Source organism: Pseudorca crassidens, chromosome 20 (genome assembly GCF_039906515.1).
Source record: "Pseudorca crassidens isolate mPseCra1 chromosome 20, mPseCra1.hap1, whole genome shotgun sequence".
NCBI lineage: Eukaryota > Metazoa > Chordata > Mammalia > Artiodactyla > Delphinidae > Pseudorca > Pseudorca crassidens.
In genome coordinates this window covers 36,113,461-36,138,166 of record NC_090315.1, presented here as the reverse complement: position 1 = coordinate 36,138,166, position 24,706 = coordinate 36,113,461, and the positions used below count along the sequence as shown (strand labels likewise).

Here is a 24,706-nt window from a genome sequence, read left to right as displayed (position 1 = left end):
GGTCATGAGGCCAACACCACAGAAGCACCAGGACTTGAACCCGGCGCTGATTCTAGAGCCCTGACCCGCATCCACCCTCGCTTCAGAATAGACAGCACAGTAATTATGGAAACTGTCACTTATTTGTAATCTCACGCCGACAGCCCACTGAGAAGGACGCACTCAGATTTATCTCCTCTTGGCCACTGTGGCCCTCACGGCCCGTGAAGTCCTGGGGTATCCAAAGGGTGTCCTCCATTCTTAGGCCAAATGGAGAAAGGCACAAAGCCAGGCTGGGCTGGCTTTCCTTCCCTGTGGGACCTGCAGCTCCACGCTCTCCCCGGGGGTGGGGGGCGGCGGGGGGGAGCAGCCCTGCAGACTCTCCCTGTGGGCATTGCTGATGCTTTTCCTGGGCTGCAAGGAGACTCGGTGTCTCCACACAGCACATCCCACTGGGAATGGGGTCTATTTATGGCTCTGAGAGCTCTGGCCAATTCCAGGCCCTGGAGCACCGGATTCCCAAGTCTGGGCTGGGCCATTCTGACTCAAGGAACACGTCACCGAGGAGATGGGAAGAGGTGACGTGTCCAGGCCAGGGTTCTAAATCCCAGCTCTGCACAAACCAGTCATGGGAGATCTTCAACCAGTCACTTAATCTGCCTGGTCCTAGGTTTTCTCATCTGTAAAATGGGGATAATAACACCACCGCCATCATCTCAGGGTGGTTATGAGGATTATAGAGGGCAAAGCACATGGAACCCCACTGAGGCTCTAACACCCATGTGATCCAATCCTGGTGCAGCGTCTCAAAGAAACACAGCCCACTGAAGTTCCAAAAAGTGTTCACGTCTTTTTGAGCACAAAGCAGGTCCAGGTACAGATGGCACAGGCACTTCCAGTCTAGTGACCATTCTCCGTCATATCATACAGCTCCCATGAGATGTTCACTTTCCTTTCCAGAAAACTTCTCCTTCACTCACGGATGTCTGCCCCACCCTTGCCAGGCCTCTGCACTGCTGCCAGAACCCAATTCCAGAAGGCACTGCTCACAGTGTATTGAATGGACGAGTTGGCACAGCAGCCCTGTACCCCTTGCTGCAGATGTGCTGCCCCTGACCTCAGTTCCCTCAGGATGGTTCTTCTCCTTTCTATCTCCCAGAACCTGTTGGGCAATGGCAGTGCCCTCCGGGGACGGTATGGAGGGAAATGGAGTGGGTGATGCCAGGGCCCTCGCCTGCAGGCCTGGGACAGCATGGCACACACAGTTTAATACCTGCAGTCCTGTCACTCGCGGGCAAGTTCATGGTTCTCTAAGGTGGCATTTCTAGAACCACCTAATGGAAAGTCTCGCTGCAGTTTTCTATCTAGGCTGCAGTGGGCTTGGAGAATGCTTCCAGTCAAGGATGTAAGACCCTGGGATGAAGCAATGCAGGCCCTCCACTGCCCCTGCGGAAACGATTAGCCCGAGTGGCCCCACTCAAATGGGACATAACGGTTCTTGGTATCTTCCAGGTGGTGGATTTGGACGCATCTGCAAATCTTTACTGAAGTGAGAAGTGTCATTAAGGATCAGAGAGAGCAGGTCACTGGCAATGTTTTGGAACCAGAAAATACCCAAGCACACAGGCTCCCCTGGCAGCGAGGCCCGGGAGTGGGGTAGCCTCACCCTCCACGGCCGAGAGCTGCGAGGAGAGTGAGGCTGAGGGGCTGGTGTGCCGGGGGGCTGCCTGGGATGCCGGTGCGTACAGGCCACCATGGCACATTGGAAATGCAGCAAGCGGAGGGAAGGTCGTATTAATTAACCAGAGCTCTTCTCAGGGGAAGCCGTGTGTGGGGTAGAAGGAGTACTTTGGGAAGGAGTGAGGGTGGAATAAGTAATACTGATACAAGTGATAACAACTGCTAACTGGATCCTGAGGCAGGTGACGAAGGGACTCCGGGGCTTGCTTTGCCAAGTCAGGGAAGCAAGTTTGGGTCTGAGGAAGGCTCTCAAAACAGTACAGAGGACTTCCCTGGTGGTCCAGTGGTTAAGACTCCGCACTTCCACTGGGTTCAACCCCTGGTTGGGGAAGTACTGCATGCCACTGTGGTGTGGCCAGAAAAATTTTTTTTAAGTTAAAAAAAGAGTCAGTGCAGAGACTGGGCCCTGTATCAGCCCTTCCTTCTACAATTCATAATCAGGGGGAGCCAGGAATACTAGTTTGCAGGGCTGCCTGTCCAGGTGCCCTCATATCTCAGTTAGGACATGGCTAACGGAACCAGCATCCCTAGGCCTTTTTTACCTGCTTCATTCTGTCTCCCGGTAGAAAGCTCCTATTACAGTTGAATTGTGTCCCTAGAAGAGATATTGAAGTCCTAACCCTTGGTACCCGTGGATGTGACTTTATTTTGCAACAGGGTCTTTGCAGAGGTAATGAAGTTAAGAAGAGGGCCCCCAGTAGAGTGGGCTCTGATGCAATAGGACTGGTGGTCTTACAAGAGGGGAAATTTGGGCACAGAGATGGACATACGCAAAGGGAAGATGATGCAGAGACACAGAAAGCATGCTGTGTGATGACAGAGGCAGAGACTGGAGGGATGCACCTGCAAGCCAGGGAATGCCAGGGGTCGCCGGGAGCCACCGGATGCTGGAAGGGGCAGGGAAGGATCTTCGCTGAAGCTTGCAGAGAGAACTTGGCCCTGCTGATACCTTGATTTCAGACCACCTGCCTCCAGAACTGAGAAACAAGAACTTTCCATTGTTTTAAGCCACCCAGTTTGTGGTACTATGTTACAGCAGCCCTAGGAAACGAATCTAGTGCTTCCGATACAAGTATGTGTGAGCCCTGTGTGGAAGCATTTTTCCTGGTTTGGCCCAGCACACCCGCCGTTGGCTGGAGTGAAAAATGCCCAGAGACTTCCTTTTTTAAATTTATTTATTTTAGTTATTTATTTTTGGCTGCACTGCATCTTCGTTGCTGTGCCCAGGCTTCCTCTAGTTGCCACGAGCGGGGGCTACTCTTTGTTGCGGTGTGCAGGCTTCTCATTGTGGGGGCTTCTCTTGTTGCAGAGCACAGGCTCTAGGCACATGGGCTTCAGCAGTTGTGGCTCGCGGGCTCTAGAGTGCAGGCTCAGTAGTTGTGACGCACGGGCTTAGTTGCTCCGTGGCATGTGGGATCTTCCCAGACCAGGGCTCGAACCCGTGTCCCCTGCACTGGCAGGCAGATTCTTAACCGCTGCACCACCAGGGAAGCCCCCACAGAGACTTCCCATGAGGCTATTCCACAAAGCATAACTTAGAGAACTCTGAAGTCTACACAAACTAGCCTTGGCTTTCTCTCTGTAAAAGAGGAACCAGGATGGAATTGGCTCTCTCCAAACTCTAACTTGCTTTGCATTTGTAAAAACCACCCAGCTCCATCAGACAACAAAGTGCCAAAGAATTATCAGTCCTTGAGAGTTCGCTTGGCCAAGTGCTGGGTGGGGCCCCAGGGGGCTGAAGGGAGGTGCCTGTCACACAGGTGTGAAGCCTGGGGGCTCCCAGGGTATCTCCTCTCTTCTGGCATCGGAGGAAGTCTGCAGCATCTGGGGCCAACATTTGGATGGCCTGGCTGCTCTGGCACTAATGACAAAATAAATTCCCAACATAAATTCAGTCCCTGGATTCACAGAAAGATAGACAAGATGAAAAGGCAGAGGACTATGTACCAGATGAAGGAACAAGATAACACCCCAAAAAACAACTAAATGAAGTGGAGACAGGCAACCTTCCAGTAAAAGAATTCAGAATAATGATAGTGAAGATGATCCAGGACCTCGGAAAAAGAACAGAGGCAAAGAAAGAGAAGATGCAAGAAATGTTTAACAAAGACCTAGAAGAATTAAAGAACAAACAAACAGAGATGAACAATACAATAACTGAAATGAAAAATACACTAGAAGGAATCAATGGCAGAATAACTCAGGCAAAAGAACGGAAAAGTGACGTGGAAGACAGAATGGTGGAATTCACTGCTGAGGAACAGAATAAAGAAAAAAGAATGAAAAGAAATGAAGACAGCCTAAGAGACCTCTGGGACAACATTAAACGCAACAACATGCGCATTATAGGGGTCCCAGAAGGATAAGAAAGAGAGAAAGGACCCAAGAAAATATTTGAAGAGATTATAGTTGAAAACTTCCCTAACATCGGAAAGGAAATAGCCACCCAAGTCCAGGAAGCGCAGAGAGTCCCATACAGGATAAACCCAAGGAGAAACACGCCGAGACACACAGTAATCAAATTGGCAAAAATTAAAGACAAAGAAAAGTTATTGAAAGTAGCAAGGGAAAAATGACAAATAACATACAAGGGAACTCCCATGAGGTTAACAGCTGATTTCTCAGCAGAAACTCTACAAGCCAGAAGGGAGTGGCATGATATACTTAAAGTGATGAAAGGGAAGAACCTACAACCAAGATTACTCTACCCTGCAAGGATCTCCTTCAGATTCGATGGAGAAAACAAAAGCTTTACAGACAAGCAAAAACTAAGAGAATTCAGCACCACCAAACCAGCTCTACAACAAATGCTAAAGGAACTTCTCTAAGTGGGAGACACAAGAGAAGAAAAGGACCTAGAAAAACAAACCCAAAACAATTAAGAAAACGGTCATAGGAACATACATTATCGATAATTACCTTAAATGTGAATGGATTAAATGCTCCAACCAAAAGACAAAGGCTGGCTGAATGGATACAAAAACAACACCTATATATATGCTGTCTACTAGAGACCCACTTCAGACCTAGGGACACATACAGACTGAAAGTGAGGGGATGGAAAAAGATAGTCCATGCAAATGAAATCAAAAGAAAGCTGGAGTAGCAATACTCATATCAGATAAAATAGACTTTAAAATAAAGAATATTACAAGAGACAAGGAAGGACACTACATAATGATCAAGGGATCAATCCAAGAAGATATAACAATTATAAATATATATGCACCCAACATAGGAGAACCTCAATACATAAGGCAACTGCTAACAGCTCTAAAAGAGGAAATCGACAGTAACACAATAATAGTGGGGGACTTTAACACCTCACTTACACCAATGGACAGATCATCCAAAATGAAAATAAAGAAAGAAACAGAAGCTTTAAATGACACAATAGACCAGATAGATTTAATTGATATTTATAGGACATTCCATCCAAAACCAGCAGATTACACTTTCTTCTCAGGTGCGCACGGAACATTCTCCAGGATAGATCACGTCTTGGGTCACAAATCAAGCCTCAGTAAATTTAAGAAAATTGAAATCATATTAAGCATCTTTTCTGACCACAATGCTATGAGATTAGAAATCAATTACAGGGAAAAAAACGTAAAAAACACAAACACATGGAGGCTAAACAATACGTTACTAAATAACCAAGAGATCACTGAAGAAATCAAAGAGGAAATCACAAAATACCTAGAGACAAATGACAATGAAAACACGACGATTCAAAACCTATGGGATGCACCAAAGCAGTTCTAAGAGGGAAGTTTACAGCTATACAAGCCTACCTCAAGAAACAAGAAAAATCTCAAATAAACAATCTAACCGTACACCTAAAGGAACTAGAGAAAGAAAAACAAACAAAACCCAAAGTTAGCAGAAGGAAAGAAATCATAAAGATCAGAGCGGAAATAAATGGAATAGAAACAAAGAAAACAATAGCAAAGATCAATAAAACTAAAAGTTGGTTCTTTGAGAAGATAAACAAAATTGATAAACCATTAGCCAGACTCATCAAGAAAAAGAGAGAGAGGACTCAAATCAATAAAATTAGAAATGAAAAAGGAGAAGTTACAACAGACACTGCAGAAATACAAAGCACCCTAAGAGACTACTTACTACAAGCCAACTCTATGCCAATAAAATGGACAACCTGGAAGAAATGGACAAATTCTTAGAAAGGTATAACCTTCCAAGGCTGAACCAGGAAGAAACAGAAAATATGAACAGGCCAATCACAAGCACTGAAATTGAAACTGTGATTAAAAATCTTCCAACAAACAAAAGTCCAGGACCAGATGGCCTCACAGGTGAATTCTATCAAACATTTAGAGAAGAGCTAACACCCATCCTTCTCAAACTCTTCCAAAAAATTGCAGAGGAAGGAACACTCCCAAACTCATTCTATGAGGCCACCATCACCCTGATACCAAAACCAGACAAAGATACTACAAAAAAAAGAAAATTACAGACCAATATCACTGAAGAATATAGATGCAAAAATCCTCAACAAAATACTAGCAAACAGAATCCAACAGCACATTAAAAGGGTCATACACCATGATCAAGTGGAGTTTATCCCCAGAAAGCAAGGATTCTTCAATATACGCAAATCAATCAATGTGATACACCTTATTAACAGATTGAAGAATAAAAACCATATGATCACCTCAATAGATGCAGAAAAAGCTTTTGACAAAATTCAACACCATTTATGATAAAAACTCTCCAGAAAGTGGGCACAGAGGGAACCTACTTCAACATAATAAAGGCCATATACGACAAAAAAAAAAAAAAAAAATTCAGTCCCTGCTTTGAGCTGGGCTCTTTGGTGAAGTTTTCCCCTATAAATCATATCTTAGGCATTTTTTTTTCATAATTGAGATTTTACTGATTGTTTTGAGGATCAGTACACACACATTTCAATTTGTACACAATTCTCAACATACATTCCAAAAATCTAAAAAGTCACGTAGCTGTGATTCTTTTCTGAACAGTTATTCCAGGGACTTTCCAGCTTAAAATTTGAAGGCAAAATTTCCTTCACAGTATATCAAGTACCAATATCTTCAAATATTGATAGGCTGTTACATCGTAAGTCCCACTAATTCACAATATCATATACACTACATACTCAAATTGTCAGTCGTTCACAGCACATTAACAGTTACGAGAACTGGACTACCACCGACCAAAGATGTTAGAGAGTGCACAAAACTCTGCCCAGGAGAGCCAAGATCAAGGGGTGAGTGGTTTGCTTTAGGAAACAATTCTACCAAAAGTAACATGGGAAGAGAAGTAATGTAAAGGGTTTAAGACATTAAATGCACAACTGACTCCAAACTGCCATTTAGTATGCTTTGTATTATAGGCTATAAAAGCTACCCTCCATCTGTGGAATGTTAAGCTGACACACAAGACAAAGCCTCGCATATTCAATATCCCACTATTTTCTGGTTGTACGAAAAAATAAACAACCACCAAATGATTTCACCTCTTAAAAAAAGCATTTACACTTAAAAACTGGGATGAGGTGGGATTCCCTCCTTTTTATGTTTCTAGAGCTACTAAAAAACTTGCATTTACGAAATAGTTGATATTCCTCTGGATTGTACAAGAAAGGAGACAGGGACCACTGATAGGACCAGGTGTGTGATATTAATCAGATTTGGCTTCTTTCTCTCCTGCTTCATCAGAAGCTGGGCTCTCCTCGTTTTTAGTTTCTCCATCTTCTGCAGCTAAGTCTTCTTTAGTCTCTTGGTTAGTCACTTCAGCCTGTTTTCCCTTTGCTCCCCTTTTTCCTTTTGTTTGCACTTTTTTGTCTGAAGATTTATCCTTTCCTGCCGCCTTTTTTTGGCTTCGTTTCCACTTTTGCAGGAGGCGGTTTAGCGGACAACCTCGCCCATCTCCTCTTGGGCTCCTCTTTCGCCGCCCCCTCGGCGGAGCTGACCTTCCTCTTGGCATCGCGGCGGCGGGGCGGGCGCGTGCCCGGTGCCTGCGGGCCGCGGCGCACCGAGAGCCTTCTCGAAGCCGGGCTGCCTGGCCGCTGCCGCTCCTCTCGCCGCCCGAGCTGGGGGGACCCGCGGCGGTGGGGAGAACCGGATGGAACCGGATTGGGAGCCCACCCCCAACATCTTAGGCATGTAAAGCCCTGAAGCTGAGCCAGTTTTAACATGGTGGCTTTTACCTACTCTATTTATAATGTCTCTATTAGCTTCCTCCCAGGTTAAGGGGCCAAATCTACCTGCTCTTTCTATTCTCCGAAAGCACAAGGAATTGAAATGGCAACAAACAACTAGTCTAGCTTGATGCTGGAGATGCTATTATTTCACTGTTTAGACAACATGAAGTTTAGAAAGGATAAAGTCCTGCCCCAAGGTCAAAACAAACCAATGACACAAGAACAGGACAAAAGAGATGGGACTGAGGTAGATTTAGGTGTTCAGTTCATTTCTAGCTTAATGAGCACAGCTTAATGCGAGATTCCCAGACACGCTGATCAAATCGAACAAAATGCTTACTCTGTACCAGTGGGCAGGGTCTAGAGCAGTGGGTCATTCTGGGATTGACATTTTGAGAGGAACATGGGCACACTGGGAATTGTCAGGAGGGCAGTGACCAGGATGGCTACCATGTCTATATGAGAGACAATAAATGAATTGAGAAAATGAGTTTATACTTTGAACTAGAAATTTCTAGGTCTCTTGCTGAATTAATTTTCTACTGCTGCTATAACAAATTACTGTGAACTAGGTGGTTTCAAAGAACACAGATTGAAAGGATTCTGGAAAGATAGTTGGATGGGAAGCATCAGCAATCTATCTCCCCCCGCCCCCCAGACAACAATTGTACCGGCAGAATCTGTCTCATGTAAGTATTTTGGAACTCTGGAGTCTATTGAAGGATTGCAACTTCCAGAGGAAGACTTGGACAGGTAAACTGTGCTTCATTTTGGTCAGTTTCAGCTCTGAGCATAGCAGTTACCCATCCCCCCATTCCCATGGTGGGCAGCTGTTTGCATACAGCTTGTGGGAGCCAGGTTGGGCAAAAGAGGACCCTGTGCTGCAAATGTTGGCGATCTATGCTCTGACTGCCCATTGCTGCTTCTGATTAGATTGTTGCTGCCCCTCCACCTCCAGCTGAAGTGACGTCCAAGGGATTTAAAGGGTGGGTGCCCTTTACTGCCCTCTTCATTTTTCTCTTTTTCCTCCTTTTTAGAGCCAAACATTAAAGACAAGGATACTGTATTAGGGTTCTCCAGAGAAAGGGAACCAATATGGTATATGTAGATTGATATCTCTATATAGATATCTCCCTCTCTATGTATATCTATATGAAATTTATTATAGGAGTCAGCTCATGTTACAGAGGCTGAGAAGTCACATGATCTGCAGTCTGGAGAATCAGGAAGGCCATGGGCATAATTCAGTAAAATGCTGAAGGCCTGTGAACCAGGGGGTGAGGGGCTGCTAGTGCAAGAAACAGGAGCTCTGATATCTCTGAGGGCAGCAGAAGATGGACCTCCCAGCTTAAAAAGAGGGAGATAATTTGCCCTTCCTCCGCCTTTTTGTTCTATTCAGACCCTTGATGCATGGGATGAGGCCTGCCCACATTGGTGAAGGCAGATCTTTTTCACTCAGTGTATTGATTGTCTTCTAATCTCTTTGCTAATCTCTTCTGAAAACACCCTCACAAACATACCCAGAAATAATTTTTTACCAGCTATCTGGGCATTCCTTAGCCCAGGCAAACTGACACAAAATTAACCATCAGACATGCAAAACAACTGCATATATGGGGGAAGTTAGCAAGTGATCGTGCATGCCCAAGGAAAGGCTCTGAAAAGACCCAAGACTTTAAACTATACCTCAGCTGATCCTTGTCACATAGATAGCCTACAGCAATGGGAAGCAAACAAACAAAAAAACGCTATTAAACAAAGCAGTAACAAAAAACAGCAAACTCTCGGTAAGAGGGAGAATCTGGTCTCCATAATTACCGCATTATTAAATCCAAATATTCAAATTTTTTCCAAAAAAATCATAAGGCATACAAATAAACAGAAAAGTATGGCCCATTCAAAGAAAAAATAAATAAAACCAACAGGAACTATCCCTGAAAAAGACTTGATGGCAAATACAGCAGACAAAACAACTTTTAAAACAACTGTCTTAAAGACGCTCAAAGAACTCAAGGAAGATTTGGAAGAAGTCAGGAAAATGTATGAACAAAAATGGAAACATCAATCATGAGACATAAAACCTAAAAAGAAGCCAAAAAGAAATTCTGGAGCTGAAAAGTATAATAATTGAAATGAAAAATTAACTAGAGGGATTCAAAGGCAAATTTGAACAGGCATAAGAATCAGTGAACTTGAAGATAGGACAATGGAAATAATCAAGACTGAGAAACAGAAAGAAAAAGATTCAACTCGAAGCCATATGAAGAAATAAAGATCCCAGTAAAGGTACATAAACAAGTAATTATAAAAGCTAACATTATTATAACAATGGCTTATAATTCCACTTTGTTTTCTAAATGACTTGAGACTAATGCATTAAAAATCATTATTAGTTTACATTATTCTGGGGCACACAATGTATAAAGGTGTAATTCTGTGATAACAACAGCAAGGGGTGGAGATGGAGCTGTAAAGGAGCAGAGTTCTTGTATATTATTGAAGTTAAGCTGGTATAAATTCAAATAAGAGTGCTATAACTTTAGTATGTTAACTGTAATCCCCATGGTACCCACAAAGGAAATAGCTATAGAATATAAACAAAAAGGAATGAGAAAGGAATTTAAACATTTCACTACCAAAAAAAAAAAAAGTCAACTAAACACTAAGGAAGACAGTACTGTAAGGCAGGGAGTGAGAAACAAAGCCGTAAAATGTATAGAAAACAAATAAGATGACAGAAGTCTCTCCTTCCCAGTAACTACTCTTAAATGTAAATGGATTAAACACCCCAGAAGACAGACTGGCAAAATGGTTAAAAAAACACAGTCCAACTATATGCTATCCACAAGAGACTCACTTTAGATCAAAAGTGAAAGAATGGAAAAAGATATTCCATGCAAACAGTAACCGAAAGAGAGCAGGGGTGGCTGTACTAACACTGGACAAAACAGATTTTTTTTTTTTTTTTACAAAACAGATTTTAAATCAAAAAGTTTACAAGAGACAAAGTAGGACATTATATATTAATAGAAATTTGATATATCCTCTTGCTGTAATATTATAAACACATTTCTAATGACATACAACTGAATAAATAAAGCAAAAATTGACAGAATTGAAGAGAGAAATAATGGATAGAGCAAGCAGACAGAAGTAAGGAAATAGATACAACAAACCAACTATATATAACAGACACTGCACACTCTACCCACCACCAAAAGCGTACACATTCTTATGTGCACGCGGATATTTTCCAGGTTAGACCATATGTTAGGCCACAAAAATTAAGTGTCAACAGATTTAAAAAAACAACTATCATATTTTCTCTGACCACAATGAGATAAAGTGAGCAATCAGTGACAGAAGGCAAACTGGAAAATCCACAAATATATTGAAATTTAACAACACACTCTTAAACAACCAATGGATCAAAGAAGAAATCACAAGGTGAATTAGAAACTCCTTAGTTTTAATGAAAACAAAAATGCAACATACCAAAACTATAATGTAGCAAAAGCAGTCCTAAGGGGAAAATGCACAGCTATAAACACATTAAAAAAAACAGATCTCAAATTAATAACATAACTTTACAAGTTAAGGAACTTGAAAAAGAACAAACTAAACCCAAAGCTAGCAGAAGGAAGGAAATAAAGATTAAAGAATAGGGGACTTCCCTGGTGGCGCAGTGGTTAAGAATCTGACTGCGGAGCGGCTAAGCCCGTGAGCCAATGGCCACTGAGCCTGCGCGTCCGGAGCCTGTGCTCCGCAATGGGAGAGGCCACAACAGTGAGAGGCCCGCGTATCGGGGGGAAAAAAAAAAAAAAAAAGTGCTGGGAAAACTGGATATCCACACAGAAAAGAATGAAGCTGGACCCTTACCTAGTGCCAAGTATAAAAATTAACTCAAAATGGATCAGGACCTAAATGTAAGACCCAAAACTATACAACCCGTAGAAGAAAACAGGAAAAAAAGTTTCATGACACTGAATTTGGCAATCATTTCTTGAATATGACACCAAAGGTATAGGCAACAAAACAAAAAAGATAGACTGGACTTCATGAATATTAAAAATTTCGTGCATCAAAAGATAATATCAACAGGGTAAAAAGGTAACCTGCAGAATGGAAGAAAATATTTGCTAATCATATATATAAGGGTTTAAAGTAAAAAGCAAAAATAAACAAATGGGACCTAATTCAACTTAAAAGCTCTTGCACAGCAAAGGAAACCATCAACAATACAAGACAACCTGGGGCCTCCCTGGTGGTGCAGTGGTTGAGAGTCCGCCTGCCGATGCAGGGGACACGGGTTCGTGCCCCGGTCTGGGAAGATCCCACATGACGCGGAGCGGCTGGGCCCGTGAGCCATGGCCGCTGAGCCTGCGCATCCGGAGCCTGTGCTCCGCAACAGGAGAGGCCACAACAGTGAGAGGCCCGCGTACCGCAAAGACAACAACAACAACAAAAAAAAACCCCACAAGACAACCTACTGAATGGGAGAAAATATTTGCAAATTATATGACTGATAAAGGATTAATATCCATCATATATATAAACAGCTCATACAACTCAACATTGATAAAACAAACAACCCAATTTAAAAATGCACAGAAGAACTGAAGAGACATTTTTCCAAAGAGGGAATGCATATGACCAACAGGCCCATGAAAAGATGCTCAACATCACTAATCAGGGAAATGCAAATCAAAACCACAATGAGTTATCACCTCACACCTGTCAGGTTGGCTATCATTAAAAAGAACATGAACTATAAATGTTGGCAAGAGTGTGGAGAAAAGGGAACCCCTGTACACTGTTGGGGGGAATGTAAATTGGTGCAGCCACTATGGAAGACAGTATGGCTGTTTCTCACAAAACTAAAAACAGAACTACCATATGACCCAGCAATTCCACTCCCGGGTATATATATATTAAAAAAAAACCAAAAACACTAATTCAGAAAGATACATGCACCCCAATGTTCACAGCAGCATTATTTACAATTGCCAAGATATGGAAGCAACCTAAGTGTCCATCAACAGATGAATAGATAAAGAAGATGTGATATATATACACACACACACGCACACAATGGAATACTACTCAATCATAAAAAAGAACGAAATTTTGCCATTTGCAGCAACATGCATGGAGTTGGAGGGCATTATGATAAGTGAAATAAGTTAGAAAGGCAAACACTGTATGATATCACTTATATGTGGAATCTTAAAAAATACAACAAACCAGTGGTTTACCAATGGGGAGAGAGAAGAGGGAAGTGGCAATATAGGGGTGGGTGAGTGGGAGGTACAAACTATTGGGTGTAAGATAGGCTACAGGGATGTATTGTACAACGCAGGGAATATAGCCAATATTTTATAATAACAATAAATCTAGTGTAACTTTTAAAATTGTATAAAAATTTTAAAAATTAAAAAAAAATGGGCAAAGGAACTTGAATAGGTATTTCTCCAAAGAGGATATACGCATGGCCAATAAGCACATGAAAAGATGCTCGGTATCACTAATCATTAGGGAAATGCTAATCAAAACTACAATGATATATCACCTCACACACATTAGAATGGCTACTACTAAAAACAAACAAACATACAACAAAAAAAAACCCAGAAAACAAGTGTTGGTGAGGATGTGGAGAAATTGGAACCCTTGAGCACTGCTGATGCGAATATTAAAAACTAGTACAGGGACTTCCCTGGTGGCACAGTGGTTAAGAATCCGCCTGCCAGTGCAGGGGACAAGGGTTCGAGCCCTGGTCTGGGAAGATCCCACATGCCGCGGAGCAACTAAGCCCGTGCGCCACAACTACTGAGCCTGCGCTCTAGAGCCCACGAGCCACAACTGCTGAACCAGCATGCCACAACTACTGAAGCCCCCATGCCTAGTGCCCGTGCTCCAGAACAGAAGCCACCGCAATGAGAAGCCCATGCGCTGCAAGGAAGAATAGCCCCTGCTCACCGCAACTAGAGAAAGCCTGAGTGCAGCAATGAAGTCCCAACGCAGCCAAAAATAAAATAAATTAAAAAAAACAAACAAACTGATACAGCTGCTGTTGAAAACAGTATGAAGGTTCCTCAAAAAATTTAAGATAGAATTACCATATGATCCAGGAATTCCACTTCTGGATATATACCCAAAAGAGCTGAGAGGAGGATCTTAAAGAGGTATTAGTACTCCAATGCTTATAGCAGCGTTACTGACAATGGCTAAAACGTACAAGTAACCCAAGTGGTCACTGACAAATGAATGGGTAAACAAAATTTTCTGGTTTAAAAGTTAGCTTTTTTGTTTTTTGTTTTACAACACAGCAAAAAAGAATCTACAACTATCAAAATCTGCAAAACACCTGTAGAAAGGAGCTACCTTTTTTGAACTGTTTAATTAAAGCTTCTCTAGGATTTACACACCCATTTCTGACCATCAAGAGCATGGAACTTCTCACACCTGTTTGTGTCTCCACGGGCTTTAGACCCCAACATATTTACACACTTTAGTATTCTACATCAAATCAGCTTTCATTTAGCCCATTTATATTTTTTAAAAATAGAAAAGTGAAACAAAAACAGATTTAATTTCCTTCTGAAATCTGTTATGTAAACGTTTTGTTGAATTTAAACATCACAAGTTTGATAAAGTTGTCAACGAGGTCTCTCACCCAGCCCACAGTCTGTGGAAAATCTTAATTACAGCAGATTCAAATACATCGCTACACTGTCAGCTGTTTTTTCTGCTTGGAATCAGCTACCTTGATGTTCTCATACTGTTTTAACCACCTCTTGGCGTCTCAGCTAAGAATGCCTGTCCCAGTTCTGCCTAGAAATCCACCACCATAAAATGGAGTATTATTCAGCCTTTAAAAAGAAGGAAATTCTGACATATGCTACAATATGGATGAATCTTAAGAACGTTATACTAAGTGAAATATGCCAGCCACAAAAAGACAAATACCATATGATTCCACTATATGAGACATTCAGAGTGGCCCGAATCAGAGACAGAAAGTAGAAGGTTGGTTGCCGGGGCAGAGGGGAGGGGGCAATGGCGAGTTATTGTTTAATAGGTACAGAATTTGTTTTACAAGATGAAAAGTTATGGAGATAGATGGTGTTGATGAAACATTATGCATGTATTTAATGCCACTGAACGGTATACTTAAAAAAGGTTAAGACAGTAAATTTTATCACTGTAAAATTTTTACCACTATAAAAAAATTGGAAAAAAAAACCCCAAATTGATTATCTCACAGTTCTGGAGGTCAGAAGTCCAAAATGGGCCGGCGGGGCTGCATTCCTTCCGGAGGCTCTAGAGGAGAGTCCATTTCTTTGCCTTTTCCAGCTCCTGGAGGCTGTCCGCGTTCTTTGGCTTATGACGCCTTCCAGCAATGGCGTCACCCCAACCTCTGCTGTCAGCACAGCGCCTGCTTTCCCCCAGATTCCTCCGCGCAACTCCTCCGCCAACCCTGAACCTCCTGCCTCCTTCTTATAAAGTGCCTTATATTGGACACACCTGATAATCCAGAAGGCTTTCTCTGTCTCGAGAGCCTCAGCTCAATCACACCTGCAAGTCCTTTTGCCATGGAAGGAAACAAATTCACAGGCTCTGAGGACTAGGACGCCGGCATCTTTGGGAAGCCATTACTCTGTTTACCGCAGTTGCCTAGAGAAATACGTCAGTGTGGGAGGGGGTAGGCGCAAGGGCTTCAATACTGAAAGCAGGGGTAAGCACATGTCTGACAATAGGGTTGTGGTTGAACAACCGTGCAGATATTCTGTAGAATACTACGCAGCCATAGAAAGAATGAACTGGATGACATGGAAGGCCGTCCATGGTGCATTTTTAAATGAGAAGGACAAATTTCAGAAATTCTTAATTCATTTAACAAATATTTTCAGTGTCTATCATGTTCCTGAAGCTGGAAGTACAGAAGTGAATTAAACAAGGGTTTATACTCTCTTTCTGTATAAAAACTGTATGCAGAAATAGGTGTGTACAGGGAAAAAAGGGTCTAAGCTGGTAAATAAATACTGGTATGTTAACAGCGGGTATCTCGGGAGACGAAGAGCAGGAAGTAAAAGCGGTGAAGGTTTGCCCTTCTTCTTTGGTTGTTTTTATATAGTTTTACCTTTTCAATGAGCATTTAAACTTGCTTGAAGTTGGCTAAAAATTTAAACTGAGGTACCGTTATTAGGAGAAGTTATCTATTATGTCTAACCCCATCTCATAATGACAAAACTGTACCACCTGCAAAACAGAAAGAAGGGAGGGAAGGGAGAGAGTGGAGACAAAGAAACGTCCAGCTGATTGGTGTTAACTTGGAGCAGGCAAGGCTTGCGGGGCACTTAGCCAACAAGTGGAGCAAAGTGTCCCTCCCTCCCCGGCGGGAACTGGCAGCTCCTCCGGGTACGATTCTTTATAACCTCTCCTGTGGCACCGGCCCTGTGCCTAGTGTACGCAGTAGGTGATCAATGACATACTGTCGACCAGCCGAGTCACCGATGGGAGCGCCTGTAAAGGTGTAGATGACACCCAAACAGGAGGGGCAAGCGTCCTGTCAGGGCTCAGCTTTGACCCCGTACGGCAACACCCACACCCACCAGCCTCACTTCCACAGCCATTCGTCTCCTCTCATTTCTAACCATTTCAGCTCAAAGTCTGGTCCTTCCCAACCCCCCAGAACTTCCTGGTTTATTTGAAGCAGAGGTTCTGCAGTTGGAAGAAGTGCGTAGAAATTCCAGGTCACTTATCTCCGCCATGGTGTCCCCAAGATGAACATGTGGTTTGCTACTTCTTTGCCCTGAACTGCAACCTCTGAGCTGGCCTTTCTGCCCCCTGCATGTGTCTCTGGGGCTGATGCTTCGTGGCTGCGGGGTGCAGGGAAGACAAGAGGGGGTGAGGCGTGGGGCCCAGGGACCCTCGACCCTGGGCAATGTCATCTCACACTTGTAGACCTAAGTTCCTTTGATAAACATCATCTGAGAATCACACACCTGGCAAACAGGCTGTCCCGGGAACACGGCCCAGGAACAAACAAAACAAGCTTGTGTCTTTCATTTTGTTCTTGGTTCTTACTGTTCTAGGAAGAAAAAAAAGAAAAAAGACTGGACTTGAGTAGGCGAGACATTCACACGCTTTACTCAGAAAACAAGGAACCTCTGATTTTCTTGGAGAAACGTTGAGAGCTGTCTTTTCCTTTTAGTGCCCTTAAGCATAGACTGAAACAAGGAAGACATAATTTCAGTTCATTCCAATTGTCCCCTGAACACCTACTTCATCCTTCCTAGACTGATCGTTGGACAGAATTAAAACTGCTCCCAAAGTGTAGTTTGATTCAGCCTGCGGGCCCTCCATGAAGTGTCCCTGCCGCCTTCCAGCTCTGTCCTCCTCTCCTCCTGGATTCCCCTCAGGCACACCCTGCACGTCCCTGCCCCCAAGCCCTCATACCTGTCCCCTCGACCTGGAACACGGTCCTCCCGTTTCCCTGCCTCCTTCAGGTCCCTTCAGAACCTCAACCGCCGCCCCATCCCAGCCCTCCCACCCCAGCCCTGCTTCTTTTCTCTCCACAGCACTTGTCACCTTCTAATAGGTCACGTTGTTATTTTGTTCACGGTCTACCCCTTTTCTGATGTAAACTCCACCAAGGCATGGATTTTCATCCATCTGTTCACCACTGGAAACTCAGTCCTAGATAATGATTGAATCTGAGTCTTTATAGAGGAGTTTTGCATTATGTATCCAAAATCTTACAAATACGCTAATGCTTCCACGCAGCTATTCGACATCTAGGAGTTTATCCCCGGGAAGTCATCACAGAAGTGTGCAAAGATAGAGTTAGAAATGTTATAAAAGCCAAACACTGGAAATAATAAGAGCTGACATTTAATTAGCACTTACCACGTGCTAGACCCTGTTTTAAACATTTTACGCACATGAACGCTTTAAACTCCCGACCACCCTATAACCCACCTGTTATTGTCTGGATTTTACAAGTGAGGGAACGGGCAGAGGGACTGAAGAGCACGCAGTCGAGCCAGGATTTGATGGGGTGTGTCTGCCTCGAGTCCATATTCTTAACACCCTATGGGTTACATGAGCTGTACTTCAGCCACCCTGAGGTATTCAATGCAACCATTTAAAATGATGCTGTAGACAATGGATTTTTTCTGGTGGGGGGACAAGGGACATGAACCCCTGAAATTATATGTAAATTGCGTGATCATACACATTGCTGGGAAGGAGGCAGCTTTATCAGATTCTCAGAGACATCCAAGAACCAGCATTGTAGAGTAATTCTTCTACATACGTAGTTCAGGTGAACATATCCTGCACATGGGTTATCAACTGTTCAGCACAGTCTTTAAAAAATTTCTTTTTAGTTTCCCTCCTTCCACACAAGATTTCCTCGTCTTGTCCCTAAACCACATTAACAACCTAGAAAAATCACCAGAGAAGACGCTTTAATGACTTGAAAAGATCTTTGTGAGATACAGTAAAAAGCTCAAATAACTATATGTTAATAGCTGTTATTCCTGGGTGATGGAATTATGAGTATGTTAAAATTTCTTTTCTGGTCTTATTTGTATTCTGTGCACGTTTTGCAAGAACATGAATTACTTTTTGTAACCAAAGGAATTTTTTTTTTAAGAAAATGGCACATTTGGGAAGGATAATTTGGAAGAAGCTATGAAAATTTTAAGCGTACCTGCCCTTTGATCCAGCAATTCCATTTCCAGGAATCTGCTGGACAGAAATTCTTGCCTGTGAGCCCGAATATAAGTCCAGCGACATTCATGAAAGCATTGTGAAAATTAGTAAACAGCCCAAACCCTCAGAGAAGGTGAGTAAATAAAATAAACAAAATAAAATATTCAATAAAATATAATACCACCATATTAGAAAAACTGTGCAGCTGTTAAAAAAAAGAAAACACGGTAGCTAGATCTCTGACTCTCCCACAAGATGTATTATTTGGTAAAAACAAAGGACGAGCGTAAGAGTGTAAAGGCCTTGAAAGGGGTCTGGAAGGAAGCCGCCTGTTTGTTGATGATGGTTACTTGCAGGGAGGCGCTGGGAGCTGGGCAGGGGAGGTAATGGTGAAGGGACTTCATGTTCTGTTCTGGATTGTCTGAATCTTTTACATATTATTTATGTAACCAAATACAACACACACAGTTAAACTATGAAAGAGTTCTAAGATTAAAAAAGCCTCCAAACTCCGAAGTGCTTTCCCCCCACCATGGGGCTGCTCAGGGGCTCCACGTTCAAGCTGCCAGGAAGTCTCAGGAAGGACCACGATCCTGGTTACTGTCAGGATTGGAAACAGGCTCAGTCACCGGGCAGGGGCAGGTGGTTATGTAAACGGGAGCGCAGACCTACTGCACATTCTTATGCCCTAAGCATGAGCAGCGATCGTGAGGATCTTGGAGCAGCTTGGAAATTAAGTGACAAAAGCCCAGTGGGAAACTACACACAGCGCGCCCAGGGTAAAGGCGGAGGGGCCACATTGTTGGCCAGGTGGGATTATATCATCTTGGCCAAACCTGTTTCTCCCTGGGGCTTTCTCATCACGGTTCCGAGGCCACAAACCTGCACACTGTGTTCCAGCCGCCCTGGCCTTTCTGTGCTGTTTCCTGCCCGGGGCCTCTGCTCTCGCTGCCTCTGTGAGCCTGGCTACTCCTTATACCCCCAGCCCTCTCGCAGTTTCTCCATCACATTAGTCTGCGTACCTGCTTCCTGGGCCTATGCTTGTCTGAAATCGTCATGTCTACTTGATTCCCAATCTCCCCCACTAGCCAGCACTATTCTAGGGCTTACCGTGGGTGTGGCACGGCTCTAAGCACTTTACAGACCACCCAGTCAGTTCTTTCAAGACCCTACAACACCAGTACAATCATGACACCCATTTTACAGATGAGCAAAGCGAGGCGCAGAGGTACCCCACTTGCCCCCAAGCTGGGCAACTCTAAAGTGGCCAACGTGGGCTTCGAACCCAGGTGGCTTCAGCCCAGGACCTGAGTCCCTCATTACTAAATGATCCTGCCTAAAACCACTAATGAGATGAAAACCGGCACCCTATTTACTTTTTGAAGATTGGAACTGGCTGGAGGAGCAGCCAATGAACTTCACTGGCCACACCGTGGTACCGGACATGCCACGCCCAAGCTTTTAACGCCTGTGGTGATTTGAGGACATGATTTGACCTGTCTTTTCCTGGATAGAACAGGCCATAGATGAGAGAGTTCGCCAACTGCTTTTTGTGGACTTTCAAATTATTGACTCCATGAGCCCACTTCCCTTAGGTAATTCTCAGCATGGTCTCACTGCATAAAGGGGGCCAGCCCTAACACCTGTGGAAATGCAACTCTGGCAGCGCCCCTGGATGCAAAAAAATAGGGCTCAATGCCCATTTGGGTTCTATTTTCATTAAAACCCCATTAACCTGCTCTCTCAGGGTGATTAAAGTGTCCAGGACTGAGGCTCTGCAGTGCTGTAGGAGGCGGCTTTTTAAAAGTGAGCGTTCTGTTCTGTTCGCAGGCGGAAAACTTTCTTTTCAAAAGGACCCCCGGGGGTTGACGTCTCAGGCTGGTTCCCAGCCCCAAAGTGGGTTTTCTTAACAGATAATATGGTAACATCCTCTGCAGCTGGTCTTGAGTTAGCTGAGGTTGAAGATTAGGTAATTTCTCTGCTACTTGGTGTTTTTTCCTTTGTTTTTTTTTTTGTTTGTTTTTGGCCTGATTTTTGTAACTCAAAAGTAGTTTAAAGTCTTCCAATGAATGTTCATTCCTTCCACACCTTGTAAAAGTCTAAGCACTGCCCCAGGGCACACGGAGGCCAGGTGTGAAGTTTCACTTGGCAGAGCTGTAGAGATGCATTTCTGTCTCTACTTTTTTTTTTTTAACATCTTTATTGGAGTATAATTGCTTTACAATGGTGTGTTAGTTTCTGCTTTATAACAAAGTGAATCAGCTATATGTATACATATATCCCCATATCCCCTCCCTCTTGTGTCTCCCTCCTACCCTCCCTATCCCACCCATCCAGGTGGTCACAAAGCACCAAGCTGATCTCCCTGTGCTATGCGGCTGCCTCCCACTAGCTATCTATTTTACATTTGGTAGTGTATATATGTCCATGCCGCTCTCTCACTTTCTGTCTCTACTTTTGCACCTTGAAATCAGCCAAACCCACGTGAGCCGAGCCCTGTCCTTCTTCCGTGCCCGGGTGGGTGCGACCCGCTGGCCACGGTGTGCCCCCATCACAGGACTCTGCATTTTAACCCTGGGGCACATTATGGAGCTGGGCAGCTTGCAACTCACCATGCAGTACATGGAGCATCTACTGGGTACAGGCCTGGTCCTTTGTGCTCTGGGGGATGCAGTAGGTCTGGGGTGGGGCCTGAGAACCTGCATTTCTAACCAATTCACAAGTGATGCTTATGCTGTTGGTCTGGGGACCACACTTTGAGAATCACTGCTATAAGATCTTGCTTAAATGTCACTCCCCTGGAGGCCCTCCCTTCCAGCCCCTCTGCCAACCTTGGGATGGCGCTTCAGCCATAGGCTCTCAGGCAATTTGTATGGCTTCTTGCTTGTGATGGCCTGGCCCCTGCTTCCCTCCCCCACTTCACTATCTGTCACTCTCATCCTTGCCCTCCATGCTCCTGCCACCCAGGCCTGCTTTCCCTTCCTCAGAATAGGCCAAGCCACAGACCCCACTTCTTCCTGCCCCAGGACCTTGGCACTTGCTACCCTCACTGCCTGGAATATTCTTCTCTGGGCTCTTCACCTGGCCGACTGCATATCCTAACTTAGAGAGGCCTCCTATGAACCCAGTTTAAAGAAGGTCCCCTGAGCTGTTCCCCTTCACACGCCCTTTAATTCATATCACAGATCTTGTGTTAATCAGATCTAACCCCCCTTGAGAATGTAAACTCCACAAGGGCAGGGAGGAGTGACCATTCCACTCCCCACTGTAGACCCGGTGCCCAGCGCTTGCACAGGCTAGAGCATCACTGGAGAAGTGAAGGAATGGGATAAGTTTCTGCTCTCAGTGAAATCCACTTTGGAAGAGGCCGGAAAACCTGCCAGGCTTGCCCTGTGGGCTCTTCTTTCTGCAGACCTCCCTGCCATTAGGTCAACCATCAGCCTCTAAGCACTTTGTTTTGAGCGAGGGGGTGGGGTGGGGATGGAGGGAGGCAGTGGAGGTTTGGGAACAGCCAAAGTTGCAGCTTAGACACATAATCAAATCCAGAGGGCTGCACTGTGTTCTGCCAATTGAGATACCAGATTAAGCAGGCCAAGGGCCCCTGGGGCAAGATGCCACGCAAAATAACTTTTCAAAAATAGCAACTTGTATCTCAGGAATGAGCACAAATTGTCAATGACATGAGCAGTGTTTTGAAACAGAAAGAGGAGTCCTATTTATATTGCAGATAACGGTTATGTGATATAGGCATAACTTGGGCCAATTTTCCCAAAGGAGATGTTTAGGAGTGATGGCGTGGTGATGCCTGGAGAAGCTGTGTTGGAAGGACCAAAGCTGAAGAGAAAGACACCTAGTGGTGTGGTGGGAAGAGGATGTCCATGGTTCCTGGCCAGGCTCTGCTGCTTACTGGACAATACAGTGGAGCAGCTAAGATCTCCCTTCAGGATCAGCTGGATCAGGGTTCCAACCCTGGGCTCAGCGCTTGTTGCTGTGTGACCTTGGGCAGTTGCTTAACCTCACTAAGCCTGTCTCTGTCTCTGGAAAATAAGGGGAAACAGTAATTTCTCTCTCAGGGTTGTAAAGAATAAACCAAAAAAAAAAAAAAAGAATAAAAGAAATAAAAAGATAATGTGTATAAGGTGGGTATCGTAGTGCCTGGCACAGAGTAAACACTCAATAAATAATAGATGTCATTAGCTACAACACTTAAAAAATTTTAATTGTGATAAAAAAAACCTAAAACTTACCATCTTAACCATTTTTAATGTACAGTTCAACAGTGTTATATACAGTCACATTGTTGTGCAACAGATCTCTAGAACTTTCTCAGCTTACAAAACTGAAACTCTTACATCTAGGTTTTTAACCCATTTTGAGTTAATTTTTGTATATGGTGTTAGGTAAGGGTCCAACTTCATTCTTCTATAGTAATACTTTTATATTGAAAAATTCCTCTTACCTATTTGTGCCTATTTTCTCTTTTATTGAAAAAAGGTAGGGTCTTCCCTGGTGGTCCAGTGGCTAAGGCTCCGCACTCCCAATGAAGGGGGCCAGGGTTCGATCCCTGGTCAGGGAACTAGATCCCATGTGCCACAACTAAGACCCGGTGCAGCCAAATAAATAAATAAATATTTAAAGAAAAAACAAAGGTAGGTTAAGAACTTTTCTATTCATCAAAAGATACTACAAAGAAAATTAAAAGACAAGCCACAAACTGGGAGATTTTTTACAACACAGATAACTGAAAAAGGATTAGTATCCAGAATACTCCTATAGGTCAGTAAGAAAAAGACAAATGTCCTCAGAGAAAAATGAGCAAGACACAAAAGGAATTTCACAGAAGAGGAAGCATGAATGGCCTATGAACATATAATAAAATATTCAGCCTCATTAGTGCTCAGGAAAATGCAAATCTGCATCACCATGAGGTATTATTTTATACCCATTAACTGGGCAAAAATTAAGAAATCTAATAATGAGGACTCATACCGAGCAGATGGGAGAGTAAATTGGTACATTTTGGCAGCGTCTTGTGCCGTTGAGCACTCACAGACCCTACAAGCCAGCAATTTAACTTCTAGGTGAAACTTACCCAAGAGCAACTCTTAAATAAATGATTCAGATGTGAGGATGAATGTGCACAGTGACAATGTTTGTAATAGAAAAAAGGACTGGAAACGAACCAAATGTCCAGTAATAAGAGGATGCTTATAGAAATCGTGGCATGTTCCCAGAATCGAGTAACATTCAGCAGTAAAAATGAACTGCAAAAACATGGTTGAAAGTTAAAACGTAAAATTGAGTGAAAGAAGCATGTGGGTGGCAGGGTATTATTTTGACAGAGTTCAAAACCAAATCAAAATAATATTCATTAGATATATAAAACAAGGCATAGTAAACATAAAACCCAGGACTGTGGTAACTCTGGGGGCGGGGGCAGCAGGAAACCATGCAAAAGGAACCAGAAGTATTGATTATTTTCTAGAACTGAAGTGAGTGGAAGTCCCTGGGTATTCTTGTTATTATAACACTTCATAATCTAAAGATATGTTACTGGCATTCTTTTACATGTATTAAATGTAACATGATAAAGAGTTATTTTACCAGCCTGGAAAACAGTTAATTCTTATGGGCCCTTTCAGCTCTAAGCTACTGGGTAGCAGCTACCAATTGAGGGAGATTTGATAAGAAACTCTCCACTCCTCTACCATCTGTTTATTTTGGGAAGAATTTGGAAGGGGCAGACGTGGCACTGCCTTTGAGGCCTCCAAAACAAATTCTGGGCACAAAACCCAGAGTAGAGGCTGGAGGTTTGTGAGAAGAGGCACAAAGAATGATCCTGTGGACAGGAGGGAGAGAGCTGGGTGAACTGTGGCTGACCCGGCTCCCAGGCCATCCTCAAACTGGGAAAACTGTTTGGCTTGTACCTTCCGACACTGTGGCCCAAATCTGACAGGGAATGAGTGGGCCATCAGGCAGACACCTACCATCCATTACACTTCTAGAAGGGAACAGGTGTGGAATCACTGAACAAAGGGGTCCCACAGAGAATATTACTAAGAAGTCACCCCTACACTA

At 43.6% G+C, this 24,706-nt stretch overlaps 1 pseudogene; it reads right to left on the bottom strand.

Moving 5' to 3' along the window:
* Positions 1-7,318: 7,318 nt before the first annotated feature.
* Positions 7,319-19,686, bottom strand: LOC137214520 (non-histone chromosomal protein HMG-14 pseudogene; annotated as a pseudogene).
* Between the last annotated feature and the right edge of the window lie 5,020 nt (positions 19,687-24,706).